The following is a 26,784-nucleotide window of genomic DNA, read 5'->3' as shown; positions in this document are numbered from 1 at the left end:
TGTAAAACAGGTTTTGCTTGGAAAGCCAATATGCGAGGGGGCCTGAACGAGGAGTGGTTTACACCTTAGAATACAATGTCCCACCCACTCTGCATAATGACTCTGCATAATAAGCCATTCATTCAGGTGTGACACTGACTGAGCCACAATGCAAGGACAAAAGATATATTTAGAAGAAGACTTATATTGACCATTTAAGATTTTGCTTACATCTATCTTGTAAATATGTTTTGCTATGTTATTAAAAAGGTTACAATTACAACAATAATTACAATTTCAACAATATTTCAAGTGTACTCTTTCTTTGTAAAAAAAAAAAAAAAAGATTATAGGCCTACATTTTATCTATGTATTCATTAGTTTGAATATAGCCAACATTGGAACAGCTAACATCTTAGTTGATGACTTTATTTTTGACAAAAATAGTATTTTATATACCTATATAGAAATTGCTAAACAAAAGCTTATTTGATGTGGCAGTATATTCTACAGTAAAAACTGTACTCAAATCTAGTCAACAAAATGTTGTCTTTCATATTTCGCCTGACTGTAACGTTGTTTTTATGAAATATTAGGGCATATTAATGTTAATTTGCAGTTTAATACGTTGCTTATACAAATAGCCTACATTTTATTTCAACATATTTCAGTCGATTTTACTCATCTCAGTATAGTAATACAGTTTTCTAAAACATCATCATTCATTCACACACGGGATTTAAATTTAAACTGTCTTTTTGCGAGCTGTGGTAAACAGCGCGCATCTCTGCCGTTCATTCATTCATAAACAGAAACCCGATTCACGTGAGAAGGAAAAAAACTTACTAGCCTACTGTATTCCTCAGCTCGCTCCTCGATATACCCGCACTTCTGAGGTACATTTTCCATTATTATTATTCCTCACAGCGCTGCGAGACGGTGTAAACAAGTAATGATCTGAATAAACTTGTGTTTTCTCGAGCTGATATGGGGGCGTTCACAGGATTGCGCGGATTGCCTCAGACATTTGCGTTTGAATAGCGTGCGCTCTCCGTGGGCGGAGTCACATTTCATTTGAATTAGCTGAAATGAGCTTGACTGGAATCGCTCTCTTTTAATACAGATTTCACAAGATGAGAATATTTGTTTTTTATATAAATTACTTCATTTAAAAGAAGAGAATTCAAGCTTCATGCCTGTGTGTCTGTATGCCTGTTTGACTGAGTATTCGCTGAGTTATTGTTCATTTTCGGACGCGTTTCAGAATGGACTACACTGACAGAGAGAAGGCAGAACTCACTTCGTGTTTATTTTTCTTTATTTGGAAAAAAGCACAACACTTTGTTTTTATTGTGAGTATACACAAAAATAATACACATTTAACAGAATCGATTGATGTATGAAACTCCTATGGAAAATCAAAGTCAACAGAGTATTTATGAGTTTCTTTTACACTGATAAAAAAAAGCGAGCTGGTATCGCCGGCGATACCGTCGACCTCAGGGGGTTAACGATCTGAAACTCAAGTATCAAGCGCGAAACGCAAGTAACTTTGTGGGCGGATCTTGGGCGCTGTTGCTATTATACCGGCGGGATAAATGACTCTTGCGCCCGACGCAAATCTAAAATGGGTTGGTCTGAAGTGGCTTCATTATTCATAGGTGTGGTTTGGGCGTAACGTGAAATAAACCAATCAGAGCGACATCTCACATTCCCTTTAAGAGCAGGCTAGCTTGTTCCATGGCGGGTTACTATTATAACGGCGGATTTGCCAGGCGCACGCCAGGACTCAGGAGCGGTTCACAGCTGAGGAGACTGACGTTCTCGTCAGGGCCGTAAAACACAGAGAAGTGACATTGTATGGGGATGGGAGAAACCCACCCAAATTAGCTTCGGTTAAACAGCCGTATAAAAATTTGGGTAAATGTGTAAGCTAGATTTCTGCCTTTTTCACATCTTCATGGACACAACAATTATTTCCCTCGTGTGTTAATATTTTTCCTTGTAATAAAGTATGGTTTTCTAAAAATGAGAACTGCTGCGTCTGTGTGTAGATGAGATAAGCAAAGTGCATGCGCGTTGTGCACACACTACATTGATTATGGCCAAGCATGCGCCCTCCATAGGCCATGTCTATAACTCGCAATCTGAGGGTAACGAATTCTGCATTTCCTGCCTGAAGACGAAGGCGGGGTGCAGGCGACACCCTGGGAGGTATGGGAAGGGACCATCCTGGTGGTGGTGCAACCCTAGGACTGTGCTGCACGAGCCAGGGATGACCGAGGACCAGTGTTGGGCAAGTTACTTTTAAAAAGTAATTAGTTACAGTTACTAGTTACTTCTTCCAAAAAGTAACTAAATTAGTTACTCAGTTACAAATTTTAAAAGTAACTAGTTACTTAAGAAAGTAACTATTGCGTTACTTTCAAGTAAAATTAAATTTTAAATGCTCAAATGTTACCCCACCTCTACCCCTCTTTAACGGAACTTAAAATACATGTGCATGTTCAATTATTTATGATAAATCTGAATATTATAATGAAATGGACACTTAATACAGTACATTATTAACAGAAACATGAAACATTGTACACACGTCTAAAAAAAAATGTTGCTGTGGGACAAAGTGAGACTAGCCTCCAATCAAATGCCATGTATGTAGATATTATGTTTATATAGTGGATCAATGCAAATAACACAATAGATGTTTTGGAACTTTTGATATTTATTGCCCCTCAGCAGGCCACAACTGGGCAAAATTAGGAGTTTATTGAAGCAAAGGTCATTCACTGTTCAAACCCTAACGCTCAAAATAATTAATTGGTTGAGTAGGGCCAACTTAAATTATACAAATTAGTCCAATCAAATGAACTTTTATGAGTATTTAGAACTTTCTTTTCTTTTGAGTTAACAAAACTTACACCTTTTAAGTATGTTGAATTGTTGAATTGTTTTGAGTTCTATGAACTTGTTTCTTTTAATTTAGACAAACTTAAATTTAACTGAAACTGGGGTGGGATCTCTATTCCCCAGCATGCTTTGCCATGACACTTAAAAGGGAGAGTAAATGCTAAAATTGTTTTGTACCAGATTAATGTTAAGTGGCAACATCACAAAAATGTTGCTATGGGACAAAGTGAGACTAGCCTCCAATCAAATGCCATGTATGTAGATATTATGTTTATATAGTGGATCAATGCAAATAACACAATAGATGTTTTGGAACTTTTGATATTTATTGCCCCTCAACAGGCCACAACTGGGCAAAATTAAATTAAGCTTGTTAAGCAATATACCAAAAATAAATAACAAATATATACACTCTTTGTAGTGCAAATAAAACAAATAAAATGTCTGTAGGCTACTTTTAGAGAAGGCTACTTTTGGATTATTTGGGCTCGTCGCCATACCTGTCTCTCATTGACTGACTGGCTTGTGTTGTTCCTTGTGTGTCCTGTCCTGTCCTGTCCTGTCCTGTCCGACTATGCGTTATGATGGGTCGTTCGCAATTCATTTTTTTATTTATTTTTTTATTATTGCAAGTTAAAACATTGTAGCTTATACAAGGTAAAAGATCAATGTCATATATACACATACAGAAGAGAGAGGAACATACATAACACCCAAAAAAAGGAGAGAGAAAAGAAAAAAAAAAGAAAGAAAAGAAAAAAAAGAAGAAAAAAAAGAAAGAAAAAAAGAAAAAGAAAAGAAAACAACTAAATATAAATATCAATATAGTGTATTGCAGGTACATTGGTAAGTTTAAGCAATGAGATATTTTAGTGATATAGATAGAGGCAATTTAAGAGAATCATAATAATTGTGACAGAGTTGTAGTAAAAGTAGTATTCATACTATTAATAATAATAATAATCATTAGAACAAAAATAATAATAGTAGTAGCAATAGTAGTGGTAGTAGTGGTAACACTCACATTCATGATAATAATAGTAGGGGTAGTAGTAGTGGCAGTACTGTAATTACAATAATAATACTAATACCATATTTTAGGCCAGTCAATACAATCATTGTAGATACACATTATTCTCTAGGCCTGGGGGCCACTCTACTACTGCCAGTGAGCACAACCAACAGACCCCCCCAACAAAGACACCTCCCTCAGATTCACCTGGCCCCTCCCACCACCACCATCAGTGACACCCAACCCCACCAGTTAAGCTTCTATGTTTCGCTGAGTCTTCCTCTGCAGAATATGCTATGGCACCATTACAGGCACCTCCAGACCCAGCTCACCTAGTCTGGTTGTGACCTGACAGGACCAAAGTCCCAATTTATTTTTTTATTTTTTTTTTATTTTTTTTTTATTTTTTTTTGGTGATCTATGGCTTGGACCCTAGCGTGTACTGGTTAGCCCCCTAGCCAGAGACACCACATCCAGCCCAGATATCCGTCCAACACATTTATTTTGCATATCAGAAGCCTGGAATTGGGGCAAAGGCGGTAAAAATGAGAGGCCAGTAAATCCATGAACCGAGTTACTAATGAATATGCCGACAGGACGTGCTAGTCATACCCACCGATAGCACCCAGAATAGTCGCCTGACCCAGATTAAAAAGAGAATACAAATGGTTTTATAATATCAATACCAATACCACCATCCCTACTACCACCCCTACCAACAACAACAATAAATAATAAAAATATGCAGCTTTTACAAGTAAAACGAAAAGTATAGCTTATAGAATACAATATAAACCCACACATCTATATGTATACACGACTGATGTATTTAATAATACTCAGAGATTATTTATTATAAAAATAATTTGTAATTATGCATATTGCGCTTCCTTATTATTAATCCATTTAGTATACCAAAGATTTGAGTTGAGGCATCGACTACCTAGCTAGTTTTAATCAATATTTAAGGATGAAAGGAGTGGACTGAAAATGTTATAAAATTTGTATAGATGATTTTTATTTGCTAACGTTTGTTTCTCTTTAATAATATGGTCCCTTAATAGATGTAGCCATTGTGTCGTTGATATTTGGTATTTATTTTTCCAATTGAGTAGTATTGTTTTTTTGGCGATAGCTAGAGATATGAGCAGAGGTTTTGAATGTTCAAAGGGAGGGTTAATTTGAGATGTGTCACCTAAAAGACATAATAATGGGAGTGCATTAATTGTAATTTTAAAGAAATTCGATAATTTATTAGCGACATCTATCCAGAACTGATGAACTGGTGGGCATAGCCAGAATGCATGAAGGAAAGTGTCTGGTGTATTTACACTGCAGTTGGTACATCTATCGGAAGTTACTAGTCCCATTTTAAACATCTTACGCTGTGTTATGTGTGTTCTGTGTATAATTTTATACTGAATTAACTGGATGTTTATGTTTGTACTTATGATAAAAGTGTTTCTGCAAATTGTTTTCCAAAATTCGTCATTTGTATTAATATTGAGATCTTTTTCCCATTGTTTAACTGGTGCTACTATTGTTTTAGAGTCTATAGATGATATTAGGGTGTATAATTTACTAAGTATTTTTGATGAATTACTAATTGTGGTGATATGTTTTAGAATTGGGGGAGGTTGTGCAATGTCTTTGTTTCCAATTGTGGTTTTAATAGAATTCCTGATTTGTAAGTAATACTAATACTGTTCTTTTCCTAAGTTAAATTTCTGTGTTAGTTCTACAAATGTAGCGAAGGTGTTGCCAGTAAACAGGTGATGTAATTCATGCAATTCATGAGCGTTAGTGATGATGGGTTGTTCGCGAATGAGCGTTAGTGATGATGGATCGACTCGTTCGCGAATGAGCTTTTGATGGGTCGTTCGCGATTCGCGAATGAGCTGACTCTAAGAGCCGGCTCTTTTAGGTGAACGTCGGGAGCTGGCTCGCATATCTGAAGAGCCGACTCTATTTTTTTTTTTACAAATTTAGCCTATAGAAATTAAATAATTATGTAATAAAAATTTAAATATTATAGTCAAAGTCATTTAAAGAGCCGTTTGTGAGCCAAAAGAGCCGGCTATTTTCAGTGAGCTGAGTCAAAAGAGCCGAATGCCCATCACTACTATGCGTGCTTTCGAACACCCGCAACTCTAACTCTGATTAGCTTACAATGAAATTTTACTCTACCTCAGCCAATCGTCAGCATTTATGCGCTTGTCTCGTGCTCTGCCCACTAACCAAGGAAGAGCAGTAAAAAAAAGTATTTGCCTCTCGCTCAGAGATCTAGTTGGTCTGATGAAAAAAAAAACAGCTTCATCAGTTATAGTAACGCGCCGCATTTTTTGTCAGTAACGGTAACGGCGTTATTAAGATGAGAAGAGTAATCAATTAGATTACTCGTTACTGGAAAAAGTAATGCCGTTAGTAACGGCATTATTTATAACGCCGTTATTCCCATAACTGCCGAGGACTATGGGAACCAGAGGAGAGTCCAGAAGAAGAAATGAGAGCGCCTCAGTATGATCATCTGATGTGATGAGTGTCAACTGGCCGGTAGTGAGAGATATGGTGGGAAGTTCTTGACCATTAAGTGCGTTAACAGAAATCCTGTTCATGAGTGATGTGATGGGAATCTGGAGTTTACGAGCAAAAGTTAAGTCCATAAAATTACCTTCGGCTAAGTTCAGTAAGGCTTGAGGACTTTCGAAACTCCTGGGAACCAAGGTCGTACGTGTTTGCTGCTCCAGGCGATGTAGACGAGAGTCCACCCGTAGAGCCAGCTCAATAAATCCATCCAGGTTCTTGGGAAGATCCAGGGTGTATATCTCCCTCTGGATATGGTCAGCCAATCCATGCAGGAACATGTCCCACTGCGCTTCCTCGTTCCAATGGCACTCAGCAGCTAGAGTACAAAACTCAATTGAGTAATCGGAGACAGGTCTGTTACCTTGGCGAAGATACGCGAGTTGTCGAGCTGCCTCTCGACCCGCGACCGCCCGATCAAACACCCTCTTCATCTCCTCAGAGAGTGCCTGGAACAAAGAACAGCAATGATGTTGATTCTCCCACACCGCCGTTCCCCACAGAGCCACACGCCCCGACAACAGCATCAGCACGAACGCCACCTTAGACTGTTCAGTACTGAATGTTTGTGGCTGAGGAGAGAAAAACATCAAGCACTTGGTCAAAAATGCTCTGCAAAAATTAGGCTCACCCGAATAAGACTCTGGAGTAGGCAAACGTGGCTCCATTTGACGGCTGGGTGTTGGAAGAGTGAGAGAAACAGGCGGCGGGGGAGGCGCAGTGGGACCCGCTAGTTGTTGAAGCTGCTGGGTGAGCTCGGACACCTGCGCTACCAAGGCTTGCACTGCACGACCAGTAACGGCCATGTTCTCCTCCTGTTGATCCATCCGAGCTATGCCTCGGTAAAGGAACCCAAATCAGGTGTAATCGCTAAATCCATGATTGGTCAGATTGTTCTGTGATGCTCAGTAAAACGGCGGATTCAATTGCAAGTAAAATTATGTTTATTGAGAACTGAATGGTAATATCGCAGTGAATAGTCTGGTGAAGCAAGTGCCCGGAAACAGTCTCTCTTGGTAGCGCAGGGACGCTGATGAGCAACCCGAACCTCCGTGGTAGATGAAGGAGCGAAGGCAATCCAAACTCGAACTCAGAACAGACTCAGGAACTCGAAGATAAATATCCTCCGTAGAAGAAGGCAGAGCGACTGGACTGGACTAAATCCACCGCAAAATACAGGGAACTCGGAAGCAGGCAGGAGACAAGAACAACACCGGGAAAACATCCACAATGATCTGACAAACACAAGACGAAAACTGTGAGTATAAATAGGCGCTGATGATCAGAGCGGTGATCAGCGACCACACCCACACACACAACAACACAGAGCGAGAAAGAGTCAGTGAATTCATGAACCGTGACCATATATATATATACCGTGACCGTATATGTAACCGTATATATATATATGCATCCAAAATACAATATAGATTGTTTCGCAGCAGCTTCACAACAGGAATAAATTCAAAGTCTGCTGTAAAGCAGCTCTAACAAGCCAATAGTGTCAATATTCAGCTCAAGACAGTTCAGTATTGATTCAGATCAGTTCCATAACTGTGTAAAATTCATCAGTTGAGCAAACATACTGTGTATACAGTGTATTTGTGCACATACATGTACGTGTGACAAACCCCTATACACTCCACTACAGACAGTTTGGTGTGTATGTGGCTAATCATTTGATGTTTGAGTGTAGAGTTACTATTTGAGTAAATAGTGAATCTCACTATTAGAGTTTACTATTACTTGTTTTTTTGCAAGAGATGTTGTGTGTTTGTTTTGTGGTTTTCTGAGAGTTCCCTTTCAAGGGAACTCGCGCTGCGTCGAACTGATGCTAAGGGAACGCTTTGTGTGATGATGTCTTGAAGCACATGTAAAATCAGTCCAATGGTGTGGCGGAACGTCAGAGGCGGGAACCAGGAAACTATAAAGCCTGTCCAAAACAAAGCAGTGCTAGCTTCTGTGTCTTCACAAGCGCTCTGTGTATACTGTATCTGTCTATTTAACCCTCTGAGGTCGACAAACGCGCCGGCGCGTTTTGCTGGATTTTCTCCACATTGTAGCACTATAAACTTAAATTTCTCCGTCATTTATGGTCATACAGAAAAAATAAATATAAAAAAAGAATCTGTGGTATTTCTACTTTTGTATGTGTCCACTTCCAATCAAATCAAAACATTGTGCTTTTGTAAAATAAAGAAAATAAACAGTGTGTGCGTTCTGCCTCTCCGTCGCGGTGAACTTTTTTTTCTTGAGCACGTCTATAAACTGAAACAAAACTCAGCGAATACTTGTCACACATTTATGAGCCATACACCTTTATAAACATTTAAGTGTGTACTTTTAAATGATCGGATTCAAAACGAAAACAAATATTCTCTGTTTAAGTAATTTGTATAAAACCAACAAGATTTCCAGCTTCTCAAACGCTTCCTAATTATTTTTAATTCGGCCACGCCCACTCGCGCAAAAGATATTCACATGCAAATCTCCACATGGAACGCGATCGCCCTCATTACCTCAACAACAAAACACTTCACTTCACTTTTCGTCGAGTTTGAAAGACGTGCCTGAGCTTACATTGGATTTACATCAGAAGAAGAAGAAGAACGATATTTGAAGACAAGAAAGATAAGGTAAGTAATTCTTACATATTAGTTTGCTATTGTTGCATAAATTTCACATTGCAGTTGAACTGTTGCTAGATATATGGTGAATATTATAATATTTAGACCCGTGTTTACTGTTACTGTGTTTGTGGATATCTGCTCAAACGTAGATAGGCTATGTATATGGTAGGCCTAACCATAATGTTTTATATTTGATCGCAATCGCGTTTTAATGTATCATATTTTTGATCGCGATCGCGTTTTAATGTATCATATTTTTGATCGCGATCGCGTTTGAATGTATCATATTTTGGAAAAGCAAAACGCTCCAAACGGCTTCATGTTTTTACTATTATATCATTTCATATCATCATAACGAATGGAAACATTTGAAGTAACATGATAATCAATATATTTTTCTCTAGCTTAGTTGTTACTGAAATCTTTTTGAAAATATATATAGGCTGCTTTATTGTTATTATTTTATGCAGCACTGCGCATAGCCTATACCTACAAGGCACAACAAACCTGGTGTTCATTATATATTGTTGGAAACATTTGTGTGAGTGTGTATTCTGTGAATTTTAAAAAGCAATTTTAACAAGAAAAATCTAAAATGTATTCCCAAAATCGTGCAGGCCTTTCTCTTGATATCAGTATGTTCACTTTTTTTTTTTCAGGGCCCAGATGCCACTGAGTCCTGCTGACTTCAACATTCACAGTACATGTCTCTGTACATGAACATGGTAAAGTGAAAATCAAACACCTTAGAAAATGAAAGGTATGTACAATGTTTTTAGGAATGGCACAAAGGTCTCTTTCTTCAATAAGTGCTTTTTTGTTGTGTATCTTTGGATTATGTTGTGTTGTAAATAAATCCAAACAATTTTAAAAGCCATTATTTTTTTAATCTCCTCATTCTTTGTGCAAGGTTGGTCAGAATGATGGGCCCTGATAAGCTCCTAATAGGGCCATTAGGGAGGTTCTTTGTCTTTCTCAGGTGTGGAAAGCTTTCATATTAATGAGGTGATCCGCCTCTTCGCATATTGCTTTCTAACACAAAACACGTCGTAAAATTTTTAAATCAATATATTGTCTTCTCTGAATGAGCAGTCAGGGTGATTCTCACATAGTTTTAGAGCAAATATTCTAGGCTACGTGATAAAATTTTCAAAAGTCTTGTGAAGAAATAATCAGTATGGGTTTCATGACCTTATTTCAGTGAGAATTTATTTTTGTATTTTCACAAACCACGCATAAATGTCATTATCTCAAAACTACAAACTTTTACATACATTCTGCTGATATATTATTGTAGCAGAGTTTGTGCTGGATACAGTGTAATTAGACTTTAGCCATGAAAATGTCACAAGTAACAGAAATAACCACAAATGTCAGAGCATGTCAGAACACCTCCAGGGCCCAGAAAACAGCTCAGACCTCAGAGGGTTAATGTTGTCTGTTACAATACATCATGGCGAGAAAGCAACAGTTCAGAACGGGTGGGGACACGCATGTTTTGTGCATTGTTTGTTTGGGTGAGGAGCATGCGAAGTGCTTCCATTGCGGACACTCCGATCCCGCCTGGCATTCTTTAGCGAGGACGCTCAGGCTCGCGGCCCCCAAGGCTCAGGTCCCACTGCTGCTGAGGCACAGTGAAGGCTTCAGACTTGGGGTTTGCAAATGTATCTGTCAGCGGGCTTAGAGACGGGCCCAGCCTTATCGCTGCCTTCACCTGACAGATCTAGTGCCTTCTCTCGGGGTTCGGAAGCACGCGTTGCAGTTTCTTCCGTCCCGATTGAGGCACAGACACTACAGCTATCTAGTTCCGAGGAATTAGATGTTGTTAGTGTCGATGCACGAGATACTGAGGATTCGCCACCTCAGTCTCATGCATTTGAGGAGCTTGTTAAGGTTGTAACGAGAGCGGTCGAAAGATTACACATCGACTAGCCGGCAGATAAGCAGGACGTTCACTCTAGAAGCAAACTGGACGAATGTTTCCTGCCCTCTCGTTCACAACCTCAATGCCGGGGCCTTCCGTTTTCCCCCGTTCTCCACACTGAGGTGTCGAGATCGTGGGAGAAACCATTTTCATATAGAGTCTACAGTGCACAAACATCTCACTATTCCTCTATATCGAATTATAAAGAGCACAGTTATGGGGAGATGCCAAAGGTGGAAAAGACGCTTGCGAGCTATCTCTCCCCTGAATCAGCATCTTCCCTTAAGGCTCCGGTATTACCCACCAAGCCCGTTAGAGTTACGTCAGCTTTGGTGGGTAAGGCTTATGTGTCGGCTGGTCAGGCTGCAGCATGCCTTCACACTGTGTCGCTGCTGCAGGCTTACCATGCAGAACTGTTAGGAGACCTGGATGAGGGCGGAGGTATCGGCCCAGACGTGGTTTGCGAACTGCGTCGGGCCACAGATTTGTCTCTCATGGCCGCCAAGGAGATGGCTAAAACTATCGGCCGGTCTCTGGTTGTCACTGAGAGACATCTCTGTTTGAATTTGAGCAACATTAAAGAGAAATATAAGAATTTTTTGATGGACGCCTATTCTCCCACTGGCCTCTTCGGTGATTCCGTGAACTCGGTCGTCGAGAGGTTTCAGGAATCAGCCAGGAATCAGAGCGGTTCACTGCAGGTCTATCCCCGTCCACTTTAAAGGTTTATGTGGCGGCCATTGGTGCTTACGACATTCCTTTGGGTGGAATGTTTTTGGGTAAAGACCTCTTGGTATCTCATTTCTTCAATGGCACTTTGAGGCTGAGGCCTGCTACTCGCACCAGGGTTCCGACATGGGACCTGGCAATTGTCCTCCAAGGCCTTTCCCAGGCTCCCTTCGAGCCTTTGGAGAAGGTTCCAGCCAGGTTTCTTACTTTGAAAGCTCTGTTCCTCCTCGCTATCTCATCTCTTAAAAGAATCTCCAGGCTTTGTCGGTGGCACCCTCGTGCTTGGAATTTGCTCCTTGCATGGTGAAAGCGTTCCTCCATCCCAGACCAGGTTATGTTCCTAAGGTCCCCACTAACGTGGCCAGATCCATAGTACTGCAGGCCTTCTATCCTCCTCCTTTTCGAAATCTGGACCAGGAAAAGAACAATCTGCTATGGCGAGTTAGGGCACTTGATGCTTATGTCCACAGAGCTGCCCTGTGGTGTAAAACCAAACAACTATTTGTATGTTTTGGACCCCCTAATAAAGGGTCCCCAGCATCCAAGCAGAGAATGAGCAAGTGGGTGGTTGAGGCCATCTCACTTGCTTATGAGTCGACCGGACAGCCTTCTCCTATGGCCTTCTCCTAAAATAATAATAATATTAAGCCTATGTGTTTATTAGTAAGGATAACTGCATAATTTTAATGCAATATATTTAAATGGTACCTCAAGTATACTAGCAATAGTTCCATTTTAGCACAATCAAATATACTTAAGTTTATCTTTAGTTGAACCTCAGCTCTATTTCCAGATAACTAAATTGCAGGGTATTTATATTAAGTACATAAATATGTAATGTATTTGTAGTATACTTAACATAAAATAAATGTATTTCACATACATTTTAGTATATTTATTTTTCACTATGGGAGACAGGATTAAAACAGGGCTTTGAGAGAGTGAGGAGAGCGTGTTGGTGCCACCCACCATATAACGAAGAAGAAGAAGAAGAAGAAGAAGTAGTAGTGAGGAGAGCGGCATGGGGAGTGCTGTGCCCAGAAGAAACAATTATTGGTTTGAAACTTTTTTTTTTTTATTGCTGAAAAGCAATCATGTCATGATCCTGCCATATAGTCCTTGTGTTTTTATTAGTCTTGAGGCAGGATCATGACAGACCCATGTTTTATGTGCAAACACATGGCCTTTTGTTGGGCCATGTGCTTGTGTTGTCTCGTCATCTAGCCCCGCCCTCCTTGTTATCCTCGTTTAGTCATTATTGCTTCCCCATTATCACCTGTTTCCTTCATTAATTTCTCTCTATTTAATCCCCTCGTGTTTGCTGTCCGGTGTCGGTTCATTGTCAAACTTTGTCTAGCACATCTGTGAGTATCCTATCAAGAGTTGTCGTCTTGTTGAGCTATTTCTTGTATTAGTTGTTTGTTTTCTTCTAGTTACAGTATTTGTCAAAGTCATAGTTTAGTTAGTAACCATTGTCCTGTCTTGTTTTGCCCCCTCGTGGGTGTGTTTTCTCTATTATTTGTATATAATAAACCGTGTGCTGTGACTACTGGCTGCGATTGGGTTCATTCCAAAAAATGAACACTTAGTGCAGTTCGTGCACTTAGTTCGTTCAAAAAAACGTGAACACATCACTCCGTCCTTGGTCCGTTTACATTGGCTCCCTGTACAATACAGAATTGATTTTAAACTCCTTTTATTAGTGTATAAATCTCTTCACGGCCTTGCACCGACTTATTTATCAGATTTGTTAATAGGGTACAAGACAGGTAGAACCTTGAGATCATCAACTCAAAACTTGTTAAAAGTTCCGAGGACCAAGTTAAGCCAGAAAGGGGATCGTGCCTTTGGGGTAGTTGCTCCAAAACTTTGGAATAGCTTACCATCACATGTTAGGGACGCTGATTCTGTACATGTTTTTAAAGTACAACTTAAGACACACTTGTTTGAAATGGCCTATTCATCTATTTAATGATAATGATTATTACTATATATATATTTCTTTTTTTAATCAGCTTGTTTAAATATTGTTGTATTGTTTTATTGAGATGGTGTAAAGCACATTGGTCAACGTGTTGTTTGAATGGTGCTATACAAATAAAAGTGACATTGACATTCCCTTCATCACCCTTCCAACATCATAACAAATCATCCTTACTCTTTCTTTGTGTTTATAAATTAGTGTGTTAAAGAGACAAACTCTGTAGCACAGCCGCTCTCAGACTCTGCATCCCTCATTCCCAGACCGGGAAGACAAAAGTTTGTCACATACTGTAATGTTGTCCTGTTTGTCTTTTTGCCAGAAGTTTTGTTTTTTACAATGTAATGCAGGGGTGTCCAAACCTGTTCCTGGAGGGTCACTGTCCTGAAGAGTTTAGTTTCAACCCTAATTAAACACACCTGAACAAATTAATCAAGCTCTTCAGATGGACTAGAAACTTCCAGGCAAATGTGTTATATTTGTATGCCCTTCCCTCACTAACTTCCCTCCATCTCATTGACTCAGGTATATGTAATTGATTACGTTGCACAAGTGCCCACTACTGGCGTAAACTTTGCAATGGGCTGAACTGGAACATCTTAGGCCCTTGATCAGTGATCTATGGAGTTAATTATTATTTAAAATTTCCCATACAAATTTGTTTGACATAGCATTCAATATGTATTTAAAGGGTAACTAAACCCTAAACCAACTTTTTTTTAGTAAATGATCTGTAAGAATGGGGCTTTATTAGTGCTTTATTAGTATTCAAGTAATTTTTTGACATTTGGGTTTAAAGTGTTTTAATTTTACAAAATATGGTGTAAAAACATCTGAGTGCTGCCCTCTTCAGGTTGAACAGTGGCTACTGCAGTTGAATTTTCCTATTGGAAGTTGTGGTGGCGGGTGACGTCAGAGGGTACCAGCTAACCACGCCCTTGCCTACAGAGAGATATGTCTCAGATGCACACCCCCTCTCCACTGGGCTCTGCCTACTTTTCCAGCATTTTTCAAATATTGCCAGTGGGTGGAGTCAGGCTCTGACCAAGGGTTTAGTTACCCTTTAAGTATGGTTGGGGCTGTTTTAAATATTTAAAAAATAATTAACATTAGTTGTTGCGGGTAGGGGTAAATTAAAAGCAATCGTGTTGCACTGTGGTATAAGGAGCTGCCTGAAGTCTACATATGAAGTAGACTCGCTCCCTCAGTCAAAATCAAGGGGTCAAGAGTCTGTCCATATAGACATCACTTGTCCACTTTATGAAGTGTAACACACTTCAAAATGGCAGCAGGGATTCCCCCGAGTGAAAGTGCTTAGGGAAGTTCACGTGTGTGTGTCTAAAAGTGTATCGCAGCCCTGGTTAGAGCTAAACTCTGCAGGACGTCGCCCTCCAGGAGCAGGACTGAACACTTCTGCTGTAATAGATTATAATGCACATTTAAGATTTTGAAACAGCTTCAACTCAAATTAATATTTCATATCCACAAATTATTCAATTAGTGAAAAGCCGTGTATTAAGTGTTATGACTGTATATTATCCCTTAAATGGTCGTCTTGTTTGAGCTTGTTTGTTCATCTGGGTTCAAATCTGCTTCCTAGGTAAATTTTTACTTTGCGGAAGCATTAAGTTTCCTAATAATATAATATTTAAACTCAAATTCATATTTTGTGTCCAATTATTTACTTATGTGGCAATTAGTGTTATAATAAGCAGGATAATATACAATCAGATGGTTCTCATCACAGAATAAACCTGACAGGGTAATCAGGACTGAAACAGAAGGGTCTTGTATCACCCTGAATGCACAGCTAGCCACGGTTTATCCATTACCTTAGTAACAAAAACTCTTTGAACATTTTTGGAAAGAATCTAATAAAGATTACACAATCAGATTTTTAGTCTTGTTTCTGTTTATTTTGTTCATTATTGACCTTATGAGGAAAATGGAGGAGGATGTTGACACATTTATACAATCTTACCACAGTATCTCCAGTTTACAGGGATCCTTCAGTTTATCAGAGAGCAGCTTCACTCCTCTGTCTCCTAGTTTATTCTCAGACAGATCCAGTTTTCTCAAGTGTGAGGGGTTTGATCTCAGTGCTGAAGCCAGAGCAGCACAACCTTCATCTGTAACACCACAATTCCTCAAACTGTAGAGATTAAAGATACATGGTGAACTGATACCAGCTGCAAACATAAACTATACAAAGAATAAAAAGTGTAAACTACAAATATGATTTCTAGAGGCAGTAAAACATTCACATAAACATCATTAGAGGACAAAAAGCATCAATGTATAGAAAAAGACACTGTTAAATACACTGTTGCTGTTTGCTGTCAGTTTTGATCCCCGTCACATTCAATCCTTCATCAGTCTCACACACTGACCTCTACAATCATCCAGCCCCCTCTCTCTCTCTCACACACACACACACACACACACACACACACACACACACACACACACACACACACACACACACACACACACACACACACACACCTCCTTATCTGCTTTAGTAAGTGTCTCACATGTACCAGAAAATGAACCACTTTTGTTGCTTTAGTTAGAAAGCACCTGCTAGAATCATAAATGTGATCATGTTTTATCAGTGTAATGACTGTTGTCAGAGTGACTTACTTAATTGATCTGAATTCTTTAATCACAGGCAGCATCTTCTGAAGAACTTCATCTGCTGTATTTTGTGCTCCAATAAACTGTTTTACATCAAAAAAAATCCATCTTCTGCTCTGATGTCAGCAATACATAAACTAGAGCTGACCACTGTGAAGAGGAGAGTTTGGTTCCTCTTATTTTTCCAGATGTCAGATAATGTTGGATCTCCTTCATCAGTGAATCATCACCCAGTTCATTGAGACAGTGGAACAGATTGATGGATCTCTCTGGAGAGCGATTCTTCCTGATCTTCTGTTTGATGTACTGAACTGTTTTCCCTTTGTTGTAGGAGCATCTTCCAGTCTGTGTCAGTAGATCTTGTAAGAGAGTCTGATTGGACAACAATGAGAGACCCAGAAGGAAACGCAGGAAAAGGTCCAGATGTCCATTCTTACTCTGTAAAGCCTCATCCACAGCTCTCTGATGCAGGCCAGGCAATGAATGATATTTAAACCAGTCAAAAACCTTAGACAACAGACTTTGTTTGGTTTGTTCAAACACATTCCTGTTCTTGTTTGTTAAGTAAATGTGAGCATATAGAGCTGCTAGATGTTCCTGGATGCTCAGATGAACAAAGCAGAAGACTTTCCCCTGATACAAGCCCAACTCCTCTCTGAAGATCTGAGTGCACAATCCTGAGTACATTGATGCTTCTGTCACATCAATGCCACACTCTCTCAGGTCTTCTTCATAGAAGATAAGGTTGCCTTTCACAAGCTGCTGGAAAGCCAGTTTCCCCAGTTTGAGAATCATGGCTTCATCTTTCACTCTCTTCTCATAGTCCTTCTCATGTTTGATGTTGGTCTGGATGATCAGGAAGTGTGTGTACATTTGAGTGAGAGTCTTGGGAATCTCTCCTCTCTCTGCTTCACTCAACATCTCCTCTAGAACAGTGGCTGAGATCCAGCAGAACACTGGGATGTGGCACATGATGTGGAGGCTCCTTGAGGACTTCAGGTGTGTGATGATTGTATTGGCCAGACTCTGATCACTGATTCTCTTCCTGAAGTATTCCTCCTTCTGTGTGTCACTGAAGCCTCGTACCTCTGTCACTCGATGGACACACTCAGAGAGGACGAGATCCGCTGCTGCTGGTCTGGAGGTGATCCAGATGAGAGCAGAGGGAAGCAGATTCCCCACAATGAGGTTCATCAGCAGCTCGTTCACTGAGGCTGATTCAGATATATTACACAGTTTCACTTTGCTCTTAAAGTTCAGAGACAGACGACACTCATCCAGACCATCAAAGATGAACAACACTTTATATTCTTCACTGGATATTTCCATTTCTGTTGTTTCAGGGAAGAAGACATGAAGAAGATCTGAAAGACTGAGTGTTTTGTCCTTCATCAAGTTGAGCTCTCTGAAAGCAAGTGGAAATATGAGCTGGATGTCCTGATTCTCTTTCCCTTCAGCCCAGTCCACAATGAACTTCTGCACAGAGACTGTTTTCCCAATGCCAGCGACTCCCTTTGTCAGCACAGTTCTGATGGGTTTGTCTTGTCCAGGTAAAGGTCTAAAGATGTCATTGCATTTGATCGGTGTGTCCTCTGTTGCTGCTCTCCTGGACTGTGTCTCGATCTGTCTCACCTCATGCTCATTATTGATCTCTCCACTTGCACTGTCTGTGATGTAGAGCTCTGTGTAGATCTCATTCAGGAGTGTTGGGTTTCCCTGCTTTACTGTTCCTTCATACAGACACTGAAACTTCTTCAGCAGGTTTGATTTGAATCTGTTTTGGACCAGTTGAGAGTCATGACTGAAAGATTTAAAATAATAGATTACAACATGAATTAAAACTGTGAAACTGATAGTAAAATAAACACGGTGTTCAATTTATAGTAATTTGTTCATTTGGCTAGTGTGACAACAGTGAGTTGGTATAAGTGGTCCAAAGCATGGATGTAAACAAATGCCTTGTTTCCACTGAGCAGTACGGTACGGTACGGGACAGTACGGTACGGTTCGGGTCTGTTAACCATGATCTGGCTAGCGTTTCCACTGCCAACAGTACCCTTACTCCCTTTAGGGAAGTCATTTTGAAGGGGGTCCAGGGCGCTCGGCAAATGACCCAGATCGGGACGCACTTCGTGGACGCTGCGCAGCGCCCCCTGGGCGATTTTTGCGGGGCCCCCTGACGCCCCTTCCCGATAGGGGCCGTCCCCATGGTCCCCTGAGAGGTGGCCCCAAGACTCTAGACCCCCCAGGGGCCGTATGGGAGGGGCCAGAAGTTAACTCCCCAAAACCGCAGTTCGGGCATCGGCCACCAGGTGGCACACCGACGTCCCACCCGCTTGCAATTCGACGGGCGTCGAACGAGTAGGGGGTGGGCGTCCAAGGAGTGCATCGGCGTCCCCCTTACAGCCTATTCACCCTTACCGGCTCCGCGCCATTGGCCGAAGTCATGGGGTGGGCGGGGCTGTCCACGGAGAGCCCTTTTGTCCCCACACAGCATATACAAAGCCAGGGGGCGGGGATCAATCCCGAAAACGCCCTCTGACCACGGACAGCGTAAAAGTCCCCCTTACAGCCCATCTCCCTCCCACCCACCGCACGCCATTGGCCGAAGTCACGGGATGGGCGGGGCCGTCCACGGAGAGCCCTTTTGTCCCCTTACAGCATAAACGAAGCAAGGGGGCGGGGATCGATCCCGAAAACGCCCTCTGTCCACGGAGAGCCCAAACATCCCCCTTACAGCCTAAAAATTGCATTTTGCGTCCAAATTGGACATTGCATTAAAAGGACATTTATCATAAATAAAGTGGTTAGGGGTGGTCAAACCTACTGGACAGCCCTCAGGGGACACAGCACAACACACTAATGTACATTTCACCCATTAATTTGTGCAAAATTAGCATAAAATATCACTGTCCACGGGGAGCGCACAGGGGCTCCGTCGAATAACTTGCAGGCGGGATGTTTTGAAGTCCCATCTGTAACTAAATAGGTTGCAGGTGGGATGCTGTTTTTGACCGGGCATAACTCCAAAACCAAGCCGACTTGGGGCTCCATACTCTGGGGTCATGGGGGGCCCATGGGTCCCTCCCCACGCCCGGAGTTTGGAGCTCAAAGTCGGCGTGCTTTCCGAGATACACCCGGTCAAAGTCCCACAGGAAGTGGCCATATCTCGGGAACGGAGCCGACTTGGGGCTCCATACTCTGGGGTCATGGGGGGCCCTTGGGTCCCTCCCCACGCCCGGAGTTTGGAGCTCAAACTCGGCTTGGTTCCCAAGATACACCCGGTCAAAGTCCCACAGGAAGTGGCCGTATCTCAGGAAAGAAGCCGACTTGGGGCTCCATACTCTGGGGTCGTGGGGGGCCCTTGGGTCCCTCCCCACGCCCGGAGTTTGGAGCTCAAACTCGGCTTGGTTCCCAAGATACACCCGGTCAAAGCTGGACCGGAAGTGGCCGTATCTCGGAACAGGAAGGTCCCAGGAGCTGGGGACGGTGGGGTCAGAAGGGGCCCTAAGGGCCCTCCCCGTGCCCGGAGTTTGGAGCTCCAATTCGGCTTAACTCCCAAGATACACCCGGTTATACATAAGGGACTTTTAGACAAAATGGTCAATATCTCGAAAAGGGCGTGTCCCAGCGGATCGTCCTTTGGGGTGGTGAGGGGCCCCTAGGGGCCCTCTCAGACCCAAGAGTCCCGGGCCACTGGGACCCTTCCTTCTCAAGTGCACCCTTTCCTGTTGGGCCCCGTATCTCGGACCGTGGGGGCGCTAGAGACTCGGGCTAGGGCCCGTTTGAGAGGGCCCCTCGGGACCCTACTTTGACCCGAGTTTGGTGTCGCTAGCCGGCCGGGTCCCCGAGATATGGCCCTTCAAAGTTCGGAGCCCACCTGCAACTTATTCGACGGAGGCCATTTGCGCTGTCCGTGGACATTGCATTAAAAGGTCATATTTCATAAAAAAAAGTGGTTGCTTGGGGTCAAACCTACTGTACACCAGTCAGGGGACACTGTACAACACACTAATGTACATTTCAGCCATTAATTGTGCAAAATTAGCATAAAATATCACTGTCCACGGGGAGCGCAAAGGGCCTCCGTCGAATAAGTTGCAGGTGGGATGCTGGGTTTAGACTTAGACATTTTCAAATCCCTGTAAGGAATTTTGTCCTTCAGCAGATATGCTGAAATCCCCAATTGGTTACGGGGATTCAACTGCTGAAAATGTCTAAGTCGAAACCCAGCATCCCACATGCAAGTTATTCGACGGAGCCCCATGTGCGCTGTCCGTGGACATTGCATTAAAAGGTCATATTTCATAAATAAAGTGGTTGCTTTGGGGTCAAACCTACTGTACACCAGTCAGGGGACACTGTACAACACACTAATGTACATTTCACCCATTAATTGTGCAAAATTTGCATAAAATATCACTGTCCACGGGGAGCGCACAGGGGCTCCGTCGAATAACTTGCAGGTGGGATGCTGGGTTTAGACTTAGACATTTTCAAATCCCTGTAAGGAATTCTGTCCTTCAGCAGATATGCTGAAATCCCCAATTGGTTACGGGGATTCAACTGCTGAAAATGTCTAAGTCGAAACCCAGCATCCCACCTGCAAGTTATTCGACGGAGCCCCATGTGCGCTGTCCGTGGACATTGCATTAAAAGGTCATATTTCATAAATAAAGTGGTTGCTTTGGGGTCAAACCTACTGTACACCAGTCAGGGGACACTGTACAACACACTAATGTACATTTCACCCATTAATTGTGCAAAATTTGCATAAAATATCACTGTCCACGGGGAGCGCACAGGGGCTCCGTCGAATAACTTGCAGGTGGGATGTTTTGAAGTCCCATCTGTAACTAAATAGGTTGCAGGTGGGATGCTGTTTTTGACCGGGCATAACTCCAAAACCAAGCCGACTTGGGGCTCCATACTCTGGGGTCATGGGGGTCCCTTGGGTCCCTCCCCACGCCCGGAGTTTGGAGCTCAAACTCGGCTTGGTTCCCAAGATACACCCGGTCAAAGTCCCACAGGAAGTGGCCGTATCTCAGGAAAGAAGCCGACTTGGGGCTCCATACTCTGGGGTCATGGGGGGCCCATGGGTACCTCCCCACACCCGGAGTTTGGAGCTCCAAATCGGCCTGCTTCCAGAGAAACACCCGGTCAAAGTCCCATCTTTGACTGGGCAGAACTCAAAATCCTAGCCGACTTGGGGCTCCATACTCTGGTGTCATGGGGGGCCCTTGGGTCCCTCCCCACGCCCGGAGTTTGGAGCTCAACCTCCCCCGTCCCACAGACCCACTATTTGTCCAATAACTCACTATGTTTGTAAGAGGATTTACATGAAAATATGCTGAAAATGGACACAATCCCACCTGCCATCGATTGAATGGGGATTCAGACTGCTCCTTTGATAGACATTTTAATTAAAGATCCTGTCTTGATGAAAACCACTTTACTGCACTCTGGGGCCTCCCCTGAGTCCATAGCACCAAGTCCCATCCCATAATTCCACTGTCCACGAACCGACTATTTGGCACCATAGAATAAATCCTACGTGGGACCTCCATATCTCACCTCTGGAATGATCAAATGTTCCAATCGTGATAAAAACCATTTTACTGCACTCAGGGCTCTCCCCTGAGTCCATAGCACCAAGCCCCGTCCCATAATTCCACTGTCCACGAACCGACTATTTGGTACCATAGAATAGATCCTACGTGGGACCTCCATATCTCGGCTCTGGGATGATCTAGAACCTCCATTTTTGCACTCCTGTCTAAGTCTCACCCCCCTCTGACAGAATCCAGAGTTTCGAGAAGATCGGAGAAACTTTTTGGGCCTGAAAAAAAAAGTTTCTCCGATCTTCTCGAAACTCTGGATTCTGTCAGAGGAGGGTGAGACTTAGACAGGAGTGCAAAAATGGAGGTTCTAGATCGTTCCAGAGCCGAGATATGGAGATCCCACGTAGGATTTATTCTATGGGGAAAAAATAAGCGGTTCGTGGACAGTGGAATTTTGCCACAAATTTGGGGTCCACGGACTCAGGGGAGGCCCCCGAGTGCAGTAAAATAGTTTTTATCAAAAAAAATTGAATGGTGAGCTTTAAAACCACGTGTCCAAGAAGCCACTATTTGTCCAATTAACCACTATATTTGTAAGAGGATTTCCATGAAAATATGCTGAAAATGGACACAATCCCACCTGCCATCGATTGAATGGGGATTCAGACTGCTCCTTTGATAGACATTTTAATTAAAGATCCTGTCTTGATGAAAACCACTTTACTGCACTCGGGGGCCTCCCCTGAGTCCATAGCACCAAGTCCCATCCCATAATTCCACTGTCCACGAACCGACTATTTGGCACCATAGAATAAATCCTACGTGGGACCTACATATCTCACCTCTGGAATGATCAAATGTTCCAATCGTGATAAAAACCATTTTACTGCACTCAGGGGCCTCCCCTGAGTCCATAGCACCAAGCCCCGTCCCATAATTCCACTGTCCACGAACCGACTATTTGGTACCATAGAATAGATCCTACGTGGGACCTCCATATCTCGGCTCTGGGACGATCTAGAACCTCCATTTTTGCACTCCTGTCTAAGTCTCACCCCCCTCTGACAGAATCCAGAGTTTCGAGAAGATCGGAGAAACTTTTTTTTCAGGCCCAAAAAAACTATAAGGGGTATCCCTGTCAGTTTTTTTGGGCCTGAAAAAAAAGTTTCTCCGATCTTCTCGAAACTCTGGATTCTGTCAGAGGAGGGTGAGACTTAGACAGGAGTGCAAAAATGGAGGTTCTAGATCGTTCCAGAGCCGAGATATGGAGATCCCACGTAGGATTTATTCTATGGGGAAAAAATAAGCGGTTCGTGGACAGTGGAATTTTGCCACAAATTTGGGGTCCACGGACTCAGGGGAGGCCCCCGAGTGCAGTAAAATAGTTTTTATCAAAAAAAATTGAATGGTGAGCTTAAAAACCACGTGTCCAAGAAGCCACTATTTGTCCAATTAACCACTATATTTGTAAGAGGATTTCCATGAAAATATGCTGAAAATGGACACAATCCCACCTGCCATCGATTGAATGGGGATTCAGACTGCTCCTTTGATAGACATTTTAATTAAAGATCCTGTCTTGATGAAAACCACTTTACTACACTCTGGGGCATCCCCTGAGTCCATAGCACCAAGTCCCATCCCATAATTCCACTGTCCACGAACCGACTATTTGGCACCATAGAATAAATCCTACGTGGGACCTCCATATCTCACCTCTGGAATGATCAAATGTTCCAATCGTGATAAAAACCATTTTACTGCACTCAGGGGCCTCCCCTGAGTCCATAGCACCAAGCCCCGTCCCATAATTCCACTGTCCACGAACCGACTATTTGGTACCATAGAATAGATCCTACGTGGGACCTCCATATCTCGGCTCTGGGATGATCTAGAACCTCCATTTTTGCACTCCTGTCTAAGTCTCACCCCCCTCTGACAGAATCCAGAGTTTCGAGAAGATCGGAGAAACTTTTTTTTCAGGCCCAAAAAAACTATAAGGGGTATCCCTGTCAGTTTTTTTGGGCCTGAAAAAAAAGTTTCTCCGATCTTCTCGAAACTCTGGATTCTGTCAGAGGAGGGTGAGACTTAGACAGGAGTGCAAAAATGGAGGTTCTAGATCGTTCCAGAGCCGAGATATGGAGATCCCACGTAGGATTTATTCTATGGGGAAAAAATAAGCGGTTCGTGGACAGTGGAATTTTGCCACAAATTTGGGGTCCACGGACTCAGGGGAGGCCCCCGAGTGCAGTAAAATAGTTTTTATCAAAAAAAATTGAATGGTGAGCTTAAAAACCACGTGTCCAAGAAGCCACTATTTGTCCAATTAACCACTATATTTGTAAGAGGATTTCCATGAAAATATGCTGAAAATGGACACAATCCCACCTGCCATCGATTGAATGGGGATTCAGACTGCTCCTTTGATAGACATTTTAATTAAAGATCCTGTCTTGATGAAAACCACTTTACTACACTCTGGGGCATCCCCTGAGTCCATAGCACCAAGTCCCATCCCATAATTCCACTGTCCACGAACCGACTATTTGGCACCATAGAATAAATCCTACGTGGGACCTCCATATCTCACCTCTGGAATGATCAAATGTTCCAATCGTGATAAAAACCATTTTACTGCACTCAGGGGCCTCCCCTGAGTCCATAGCACCAAGCCCCGTCCCATAATTCCACTGTCCACGAACCGACTATTTGGTACCATAGAATAGATCCTACGTGGGACCTCCATATCTCGGCTCTGGGACGATCTAGAACCTCCATTTTTGCACTCCTGTCTAAGTCTCACCCCCCTCTGACAGAATCCAGAGTTTCGAGAAGATCGGAGAAACTTTTTTTTTCGCCCCAAAAAAACTATAAGGGGGTATCCCTGTCAGTTTTTTTGGGCCTGAAAAAAAAGTTTCTCCGATCTTCTCGAAACTCTGGATTCTGTCAGAGGAGGGTGGGACTTAGACAGGAGTGCAAAAACGGAGGTTCTAGATCGTTCCAGAGCCGAGATATGGAGATCCCACGTAGGATTTATTCTATGGGGAAAAAATAAGCGGTTCGTGGACAGTGGAATTTTGCCACAAATTTGGGGTCCACGGACTCAGGGGAGGCCCCCGAGTGCAGTAAAATAGTTTTTATCAAAAAAATTTGAATGGTGAGCTTAAAAACCACGTGTCCACGAAGCCACTATTTGTCCAATTAACCACTATATTTGTAAGAGGATTTACATGAAAATATGCTGAAAATGGACACAATCCCACCTGCCATCGATTGAATGGGGATTCAGACAAGGGCCCCGTCGAATAACTTGCAGGTGGGATGTTTTGAGGTCCCATCTGTAACTAAATAAGTTACTGGTGGGATGCTGTTTTTGACCGGGCATAACTCCAAAACCAAGCCGACTTGGGGCTCCATACTCTGGGGTCATGGGGGGCCCATGAGTCCATCCTCACACCCGGAGTTTGGAGCTCAAAGTCGGCGTGCTTTCCGAGATACACCCGGTCAAAGTCCCACAGGAAGTGGACATATCTCGGGAACGGAGCCGACTTGGGGCTCCATACTCTGGGGTCATGGGGGGCCCATGGGTACCTCCCCACACCCGGAGCTTGGAGCTCCAAATCGGCGTGCTTCCCGAGATACACCCGGTCAAAGTCCCATATTTGACTGGGCATAACTCAAAATCCTAGCCGACTTGGGGCTCCATACTCTGGGGTCATGGGGGGCCCTTGAGTCCCTCCCCACGCCCGGAGTTTGGAGCTCAAACTCGGCTTGGTTCCCAAGATACACCCGGTCAAAGTCCCACAGGAAGTGGCCGTATCTCAGGAAAGAAGCCGACTTGGGGCTCCATACTCTGGGGTCATGGGGGGCCCTTGGGTCCCTCCCCACGCCCGGAGTTTGGAGCTCAAACTCGGCTTGGTTCCCAAGATACACCCGGTCAAAGTCCCACAGGAAGTGGCCGTATCTCAGGAAAGAAGCCGACTTGGGGCCCCATACTCTGGGGTCATGGGGGTCCCTTGGGTCCCTCCCCAAGCCCGGAGTTTGGAGCACAAACTCGGCTTGGTTCCCAAGATACACCCGGTCAAAGCTGGACCGGAAGTGGCCGTATCTCGGAACAGGAAGGTCCCAGGAGCTGGGGACGGTGGGGTCAGAAGGGGCCCTAAGGGCCCTCCTCTTGCCCGGAGTTTGGAGCTCCAATTCGGCTTAACTCCCAAGATACACCCGGTTATACATAAGGGACTTTTAGACAAAATGGTCAATATCTCGAAAAGGGCGTGTCCCAGCGGATCGTCCTTTGGGGTGGTGAGGGGCCCCTAGGGGCCCTCTCAGACACCAGAGTCCCGGGCCACTGGGACCCTTCCTTCTCAAGTGCACCCTTTCCTGTTGGGCCCCGTATCTCGGACCGTGGGGGCGCTAGAGACTCGGGCTAGGGCCCGTTGGAGAGGGCCCCTCGGGACCCTACTTTGACCCGAGTTTGGTGTCGCTAGGCGGCCGGGTCCCCGAGATATGGCCCTTCAAAGTTCGGAGCCCACCTGCAACTTATTCGACGGAGGCCCTTTGCGTTGTCCGTGGACATTGCATTAAAAGGTCAAATTTCATAAAAAAAAGTGGTTGCTTGGGGTCAAACCTACTGTACACCAGTCAGGGGACACTGTACAACACACTAATGTACATTTCACCCATTAATTGTGCAAAATTTGCATCAAATATCACTGTCCACGGGGAGCGCACAGGGGCTCAGTCGAATAAGTTGCAGGTGGGATGCTGGGTTTAGACTTAGACATTTTCAAATCCCTGTAAGGAATTTTGTCCTTCAGCAGATATGCTGAAATCCCCAA

The 26,784-nt window shown here is 43.2% G+C and overlaps 1 pseudogene across 1 annotated transcript in view; it reads right to left on the bottom strand.

Moving 5' to 3' along the window:
* LOC308706122 (NACHT, LRR and PYD domains-containing protein 3-like) overlaps positions 1–18,594 on the bottom strand; it is a 38,089-nt pseudogene extending 19,495 nt beyond the window's left edge. Inside the window, exons 1-3 of the transcript in view lie at positions 18,515–18,594; positions 16,392–18,186; positions 15,730–15,900 (exon numbers count right to left, since the gene is read on the bottom strand). The product of the transcript in view is annotated as an NACHT, LRR and PYD domains-containing protein 3-like (transcript). The remainder of the gene's footprint in view (positions 1–15,729; positions 15,901–16,391; positions 18,187–18,514) is intronic.
* Between the last annotated feature and the right edge of the window lie 8,190 nt (positions 18,595–26,784).

This window comes from Scardinius erythrophthalmus, assembly GCF_964197995.2.
Source record: "Scardinius erythrophthalmus genome assembly, chromosome: 17".
Lineage (NCBI taxonomy): Eukaryota > Metazoa > Chordata > Actinopteri > Cypriniformes > Leuciscidae > Scardinius > Scardinius erythrophthalmus.
This window is presented reverse-complemented; position numbering and strand designations above follow the sequence as displayed.